At 47.2% G+C, this 8,929-nt stretch overlaps 1 protein-coding gene and 1 non-coding gene across 2 annotated transcripts in view; both read left to right on the top strand.

Moving 5' to 3' along the window:
* Positions 1-265: 265 nt before the first annotated feature.
* Positions 266-373, top strand: LOC134932575 (U6 spliceosomal RNA). The gene has a single exon (XR_010179405.1). It is a non-coding gene; the product is annotated as a U6 spliceosomal RNA (small nuclear RNA).
* A 6,979-nt stretch (positions 374-7,352) lies between these two features.
* The window catches only part of SGMS2 (sphingomyelin synthase 2), a 126,044-nt gene continuing 124,467 nt past the window's right edge, over positions 7,353-8,929 (top strand). The window contains exon 1 of the mRNA XM_063919178.1: positions 7,353-7,780. The gene's annotated coding sequence lies outside the window, so the exon portion shown is untranslated. The remainder of the gene's footprint in view (positions 7,781-8,929) is intronic.

The raw sequence follows: 8,929 nt of genomic DNA, 5'->3' as shown, positions 1-8,929 counted from the left end.
TGACTTTTACTCAAGTTGTCGTGGTCACGCCTTCGGGCGGTTTCTCTTCATGTTACTTACATGTCCAGGGGTCTGATACAACCTCCCAGGTTCCGGTACATCTCAGCCCCAACAACTGAGGCTGCCTTCCGTCAGCTCAGGCCCTCAGTTGTGACAATATCTGTAATGCCTTATCTGATATATAACTTTTTATTAAATAGTAAGACCAATTATTGATAAAATAATAAAATAGCACGTGCAATCATTAATAAATAGTACATACATTGTGCTTGTTTCTGCAGTACATATTACTTAACTTGGAACGATACAAAGGAGATTAGCATGGACCCTCCGCAAGGATGTTATGGAAATTCAAAAATGATTCCATATTTTTTTGATGGCTGGTCTTGGAGACATTCAGTGGCGTCGGAATTGGGGGTGGGGGTGGGGGGGCAAGTGGGTAGCATGCCCCCCCCCCAAACATGAAAGAGGGGCAGGTGCTGGGGAGGGGGAACGCTTACTTCCGGATCCCGGCTGAGACTCCCACTTTAAAATTCTGCCGCTGGCGCCGCGGCGTGCTGCCCCTATCCTGCCCTAGATGGTTCTATGGTTCTACTTCCATAACTTTCACTCCTGCTCTTCCCGTACCCATGTACTGTCAGTTCTTTTGTTCTAACGCAATGGTTTCCTAGCTTGTTACTGATTGTGTTGTGGATTTTTATTGTATCCTTTCAGTACACTGGCCTTTTGGACGTGAAGAGCATCTAATAATTGTTTAGCTGCTTCCTCAGTGATCCCCAAACTAGGCTCTTTACCCTCCTTTCCTTTCCTTTCCCTGTTCCTTCTCCATAATACAAATTAACTTCTTCCTTTGTGCAAATTACACGTTAATCGTCTATGGCGAGTGTTCCTGCTTTTTTGAATAGTTTTTGTAGCAGTATTCTGGTTTGTATCTTAATTTCTCATAACCTTCCAGTCTACCATACTGTTTGTCATGGAGTCATTTTTCTGTTTGCCTACACGCTGTCATGTGCAAAATTTATAAATAAACTGTAAAAAAAAAAAAATATTGTAAAATAAAAAAATATATATCTGTGTATTGTCCACGGGGTTCGGTATGATTTACCGGTGGCCGGGATGCCGGATGTCAGTATACAGACAATGGCATCTCGGCCACCAAAATGCAAGCAGCGGGGCGAGCGCAAAGAGTCCCCTTGCAAGTTCGGTTCTATTCCCACTCTATGGGTGTCGTGGACACCCACAAATGGGAATAGTCCAGTTAGAGATAGAGAGAAAAGAGAGAGTGTGTTTGGAAGTGTGTCTGTGTGTGTCCCCTTCCGTCCCAACAGTTACCTTACTTCTCGCTCCTCTGTGTGATCAGCTGGCTCCACAACCCAGAAGTCACACACTTCTACAGCCCACAACACTGGTGATAACGCCTGTTATTTGAGAATCTTCAATATATCCACAAAAAAGGCGTTATTAGGAATCTTCAATATATCCACATAGAATTTTTTTTTCTGTGCAGAACCTGGCTCCTGCCACTGAGAATGAACAAGCAGTGCAGGGGAATCCTCTAGGGGCAGCGCAGCATCTCTGGAAACATGGGCGTGCCATCAAGGCGTATTTAAACTTTTTATCTATTGCATATGATGTTTTAAATTTGTATTACTAGGTGCAGCTAGATAATTAGTGTGATTTTACATTTATATATAACTTTTGAGATACCTATCTTTTCATTTAATTATATGCACCAATTATATGAATTGGTGTTTTGAGTGATGAAGTAAACACTCAGTAGAATAAAGCATTTACCAATTGTACTGGAATGACAGGATTGAATACCCAGATATTGCAGTACTATTTTAATAAACTTTTATATATTCTTTATTTTATATCTCATACTTGCCTACTCTCCCCAAATGGCTGGGAGGATCCCGAAAATCAGGGGTCGTTCCTGACCCCCGGAAAAGTGGTAAGTCTCCAGAAGCCGGCCTCCACTGCCTGTAATCCCCTGCACTTGTCCGCAATGCCTCTGCAGCCATCTGTGAAAGTGGGTGGTCCGGGGGGCTGATAATGCGTTTCCACCAAGCATGCTCTTGTTTCATTCTCGCAGGCACAGCTGAGCTAATCAGTGAGTTGGCTCTATCAGACAATAGGCTTCTCCTTGCTAACAGCAGCTCTGTGGACGTGGGGGTCAGTCTGACCTGATCGCACACTGCTGTTCATTGCAGCGCAGCGATTAGTTCAGAAGTGCGCATGCGCTGGCGCCGCAGTGCACCGGCGCATGGCTGACAGCCAACGGCTGTTGTTGCCTAGCGATCGCCTCTGCCTGATTGACTGGCTGAGGCGGTTCACTGGATGAGAGGGGATGGCACGGCGGCGTTTGGCCGCCGCTTTGTGGGCACGGTCCAGCCAACGCAGGCATGGCCAGACCATGCGGGAGGCAGGCCACAGCGGCTGCGTGACATCACACGCAGCCACTGTGACCCGGGCAGTGACGAGTAGCACCCGGCCAGCACGCAAAAGCTGTGCCGGCCAGGAGCTACTCCTGAAGTGCAAAAGCATCGCAGCTGTGCGATGCTTTTGTACTTCTGCGGGGGGGCTGACATGCGGGGCGGACTAGCCCTGTGCTGGGCGTCCCCACACTGCACACCCTGCACCCATGTTCAATTACCTACCTCTCCAGACTCCCGTGTTGGTGCTGCTACTGTAGCAGAAATCACTCGGAAAATGGAGTGGCGCCCATTTTCCTGGTGATTTGCGTATGAACATTTGCCTCTGGAGCGCCATGTTTCCAGAGACAAGCACATGCTACTGCATTGCAGAGAGGAGATGGCCCATGCGGATTGTGCACACAGGCTTCCTCATCCCTTAAATCACCCCTGCCTGGTGCAATGTGTAGCATAATATGAATTGGAAGCACTTTTTGGCAAAATGTTTACTGGCAGTAGTACGATGTGGCATATTGTGAAATGGCTACACTACTATGTGTAATAATACGAATTGGGGTCACTTTGGGTGCACTACTATGGAACATAAAATTAGGGAACTACTATGGGAAAGAAAATTAACTATTGATGTGGAGAGAGGTGTCTCTCTTTAAGCGGATGCAGATAGGAGACACTGGCAGTGACACAGGAGGCAAGTGGTGAGGGGGCTTGTGTACTGAGTGAGAGATGAGCTGTGTCGCGGAGGAGCTCCATGAGGAATAAGATGAGATGGGAAGAGCTGTGTGAGGTGTAAACTGTGTTAGGGGGGATAGCTATATATAAGCGGCACTACTGTGGGCATTTTGCGTAAGCGGCATTACTACTGTGGCATTATGTGTATAAGCAGCACTACTACTATGGGCATTATGTGTGTAAGCAGCATTACTACTGTGGGCATTATTTCTATAAGTGGCATGAGCATTATGTGTGTAATCGGCACTACTGTGGGCTTTATTGTAAAAGTGGTACTACTGTGGCAGTATGTGTATAAGCAGCACTACTACTGTGGGCATTATGTATGTAAGCGGTACTACTGTGGGCATTATTTGCGTAAGCAGCACTACTACTATGGGCATTATGTGTGTAAGTGGCATTACTGTGGCATTATGTGTATAAAGGCCATTACTACTGTGGCTTTATGTGTAAGTGCCACTACAGCTTTGGCATTATTTATATAAGCAGCACTACGATGGAAATTATGTGTGTAAGCGACACTACCGTAGGCATGATTTGAACAAGCAGCACTACTGTAGTATTATGTATATAAGCGGCACTACTACTGTGGGCATTATGTGTATAAGATGGCACTACAGTGGGCATTATGCGTATAAGCTAGCACTACCCTGGGCATTATGTGTATAAGCGGCACTACTACTGTGGGCATTATGTGTATAAACTAGCACTACTGTGGGCATTATGTGTATAAGTAGCACTACTACTGTGGGCATTATGTGTAAGGGGCACTACTACTGTGGGCATTCTGTGTAAGGGGCACTACTACTGTGGGCATTATATGTCATAATGAATCTATGAGACTTCTACTACTTCTCCAGGACCACTGTATGCACTACTTATTGGGAACAAGCTCCATAAGGTTTTGTTATCTAGAGGTTGAAAGATATGAGGAACTCAGTCAAACCTCCAAAAACTGCAGTGCCTTATCACCTTATTAAGGGGTTTATTCATGAAGCAGTGAAAAGAGTGGATAAGTGAGCCAGTAAAGTTGCTCAACCAATCAGCATTGAAGTAACATTTATCAAGTGAATTCTACACAATTATACTCAGAAGCTGATTGGTTGCCATAGACAACTTCTCCACACTTTTCACTGATTTATGAATAGAACCCTATGTTAAAACCGGCAATGTTGTCAGCATAAGAATTGTTTATTCCTCTCATCTAGATGGAAGGGGGGCAAAATGTGTGATTCCATTCTTAATACACACACACACACACACACACACACACACACACACACATATATATACACATCTATATATAAAAATGTATGTGTGTGTGTGTGTGTGTGTGTGTGTGTGTGTGTGTGTGTGTGTTCCAGCATAACTCTGGAATGCCTGGAGCAATTTACACCAGACTTGGTACTCATACTGTATGATTTACAATCTGGAAAAAAATACTGTAGGGGTAAGACACACCTAGGGGTGGGGGTGGGAAGGGGGTGACATGAAAAATTCCATAATTTCCAGGGTCGCTGATGCGTGTCAGTCCAAGTTCAGCCCCCATCAGCATGGAGGGTGAGAAGGGGTGAAAAATAAGATGTTGATATTGGGGATATTCAATTGTTTGAAAAGTCAGTTGGGTGTCTGTTTTTTCTTATCTAACAGACAGGGAAAAAAAGACACCCAACCGACTTTTCAAACATTTGAATTCCCCCCTTTGACTCTTAAAGTGGGTACACACTGACTGATATATCGGCCGTTCTATTGAACGGCCGATATATGGCGGGTCCGTCGGCCTGTGTGTAACAGCGATAGGTCTGTGAACTCCGTTGTTCACAGACCTATCGCGTCGGCCAGTAGCGGATCTTGCCACGGGCAAGCAGGACTTTTGCCCGGGGCGCCGCCTTCCGGAGGGCGCTGGCGCCATCCGGAGGGCGCCGCACCGTGGCAAGATCCGCCACTGCTGCCCGCTGTGTCCCCCGTCCGCCTCCGCTGCCCGCTGCCGTCCGCCTCCTGTGAAGGGAACTAGACGCTATGCGTCTAGTTTCCCTTCGTGGAGAGTAACTTTGCTGAGCGGTGCGCGATGACGTCATCGCGCACCGCACAGCAAAGGTCCTCTCCACGAAGGGAACTAGACGCATAGCGTCTAGTTTCCCTTCGTGGAGAGGACCTTTTGCTGTGCGGTGCGCGATGACGTCATTGCGCACCGCTCAGCATTCAAGCGGCGCTAGCAATGTACAGGGGGCGTAACTGACCACCTGTATTAGGCCACACCCCTTTTCCTGCCCGGGGCGCAGAGCGCCCTTGAACCGGCCCTGGCGTCGGCCCTGCTGCACAGCGGACGTCCAATATATAGTTAGATATATTGCCACGTCGCTGTGTGTGTATGGCCGACCCACTCCACCACGATAGGTCGGCTGTACAGAGGGTCACCTTGTATGGGCGGGCCTATGGAAATCATCCTCCGCGTGGGAGCAGCCTGGCTTTGGCGTGGGGGCAGCAGCAGCCTGGCTTAGGCGTGGGAGCAGCAGCAGCCTGGCTTACGCCCACCCCCTCCCACAGTTGATCCCTACCTTTAGCCCCTCCTTATGCTAGTAAGGAAACAGTTCGCCAGGCCAGCGTTGGGACAGCCACTTTGCGGCTTCAGCTGTCCTGGCACAGAGCCGAATAGATGTGGGCTGAAACCACTGCTGTGTGGGGATCCTGCAGGGGGTGAGAGCTGTACCTGCACAGAAGCCCCCTTCCCACACAACAGGAGGGGGCAGGAGGGAGAAAGGGGGAGTAGCACTTACTCAGGGGACCCTCGTTGCTGTGGCTGCCTCCTACCATGTATGCAGCATACACATACACCGGCATGCAATCAATAGCATTGCAGATGGTGCGCCCACATAGCGTGTGCGCTGTGTGCGAAGCACCATCCGCACACACCTAGTTACGGACCTGGCTCTCCCAGTGAGCTTAAGTGTTGGGCAAAATCTTTACCTTTTTACCTCAAAGGAGGAGCACTCAGGAGAGTGAGAAACTAAGCAAGGAGACCTACTTGAATTCCGCAGCAAAGCATGAGTGTATATATATATATATATATATATATATATATACATACATACATACACACACACAAAGGGGGTAATTCTGAGTTGATCGCAGCAGGAACTTTGTTAGCAGTTGGGCAAAACCATGTGCACTGCAGGGGAGGCAGATATAGCATGTACAGAGAGAGATAGATTTGGGTGTGGTGAGTTCAATCTGCAATCTAAATTGCAGTGTAAAAATAAAGCAGCCAGTATTTACCCTGCACAGAAACAAAATAACCCACCCAAATCTAATTCTCTCTGCAAATGTTATATCTGCCCCCCCTGACTTGCACATGGTTTTGCCCAACTGCTAAAAAATTTCCTGCTTCGGTCAACTTGGAATTACCCCCAAAATGCGGCCACTACACTTCACTCACTTGTAATGCCTGGGTACCCTCCCCTGGAACAGCAACAGACCAAATCTATCTATCTATCTATCTATCTATCTATCTATACGACTCCCTAACATTAAATAATTGAAAAGAACATCTCTTTAATTCTGGATACACGGGCAGATTTATTAAGCTCAGTGAAGTGATAAATTCATACTTACCTACTCTCCCGGATTCTGCGGGAGACACCCGGTTTTTCGAGTAGTCCCCCACAGCCCCGGAAGAGTGGGCACACCTAGTGAAGTGGGCAGAATGTGAAGAAAGACATAGCGAAATCGCGGACTGGGCGGAGCCTAATGACGCAATTATATGCTAATTGCGTCATTTTAACTCCGCCCCCTATGCAAATATTACCCAACTGCACTTTTCCTGGTGAGTAGGCGGGGCTTAATGATGTAATTATGTCAACCCCGCCCTCAGTGCCGCCCACATGCTTCTCCTCTCCGGGCATCTCCCGGAGAGGAGATTTGAAAAGTCGGTAAGTATGGATAAATTGGAAGGTGATAAAGGACCAGGCAGTCAGCTCCTAACTGTCATTTTTCAAACCCAGCCTGTGACATGATAGCTAGGATCTGATTGGCTGGTCCTTTATCACCTTCCACTTTACCACTTCACCGAGCTTAATAAATCTGCCGCACATTGCACACTAGAAGATATATCTACTAGAGATGAGCGGGTTCAGACAGGGCACCCCTGGAATTATATGGCAGACATATATATAATCACCAGTTTCCTTCTGAGACAGGTAACAGAAAACGTCAGTGGCTGTATAGTAGTATAGACTGGCATATAGCAGCATTCAGTAATGCTGTACATAGCCATGGCCCAGCGGCCAGACACTCCTCCCTGCACCTTCCTCTCCCGGAGTCCGACTCCCGGCTCACCTCCACCCCTGATAGCCACTGGGCGGGGGGCGGCTGGTGAGGAGGCAGTGAGTCAGGGCTCGGAATGAAATGGGCGGGTGAGACTAGTGAGTGAGCAGCCAGGAATACAGCAGCCTGGCGGCGGCGGCGGGAGGAGGAGAGGAGGTGGAGATCGCTGAGACTGGAGGCAGAAGGGGTCGGGCAGGGAACATGAAGACTACAGTAAGCACAGTCACTGGCTGCAGCACAGACTCAGCACTGGGGAGCGGGGTGTCTGCCCGCCGGGTTCCGGGCTCTGACAGGTGAGTGCCCATCTAATGATTGTGCATCTGTACCATGCCTATCGGCGGGCTGCAGTACTACTGACACATCACTATAAGGGGGAGAGGGAAACTTCCTATAGTGCTGCTCTAGGCGGAGGGGGGGTGTACCGGGCATGTGGTATTATCTTCCACCGCTACATACTGCATTGTGTTGTTACCTGTAATAAGAAGGGTTACACACTATCATTTGTACATCTTGTAGCTATGAAGTCTGATGTGCCAGTTAGGCATGGCACGCTTCCTATGATAGCGGCTATATACTAGTGTATGTGTGTAATGTGAGGTGTCTGCTGATCACATACAGGATGTGTAATAGCAGTCCTACAGGACACAACTGTGTGGGTGCTTCACATCCCGCCCCAATACTTGTGCCCCCACTACCCAGGTCTGTGCATGGCATGTTTTTGTCATGGGGATGTGTGGGTAACAAGAGCACCCACCTATAATTTTTCTAAGTTGGCACCTATGTTCCTATTCTAATGGATTTGCATCTTTTTCAGATTTTTTGTTAAATTATTATTTTTCATATTTATGCATTTTAATCTTTAAACTAATGTAGGATAGGTAGATTTCTTAGCTTTAGATTGCGATCTTGTATGCTTGCAGCTTCGGCAGTACAAGAGGAAAGATGCATACAGTACCTGCTGCAGGCTGACAGTGAATTATGCCTGTACTGAGAAAGGTGTCATTTGCTACTAAGCGACCACTGACTGACACACACACAAGGCATGCACATATCTCCACCCTGTCACACCTGTTGTCACTGACATGCCTTCTTCCCATCATTTACTTTGCTCTATTGTATTACAGTAAAATAAAAATGGTTCAGCAATAGCACCTGTTGTATTACAATTTCCCTTCTATATTTTAATTAATAATAATAATAATAATAATAATAATAATGCTAAAGACTTACAAAAATAGAGGTTTTCTTGGCCAGTTCATAGTGACCCAGCAATGAAAAGGTCAGGTTGATCATATAGTACGTGTAGCTTTCCCTGGATCCGGAACCTTACCTACATTGTAAAACAATGCATATTATGCAACTGCAGGATCTTCCCTGCACAGCAAACTATTATGTCTGGTGTGTATATCAGTTCTGGTATGTGTCAGTGCTTGGCTGGGAGT

This window comes from Pseudophryne corroboree, chromosome 1 (assembly GCF_028390025.1).
Source record: "Pseudophryne corroboree isolate aPseCor3 chromosome 1, aPseCor3.hap2, whole genome shotgun sequence".
NCBI classification, from domain to species: domain Eukaryota; kingdom Metazoa; phylum Chordata; class Amphibia; order Anura; family Myobatrachidae; genus Pseudophryne; species Pseudophryne corroboree.
This window is presented reverse-complemented; position numbering and strand designations above follow the sequence as displayed.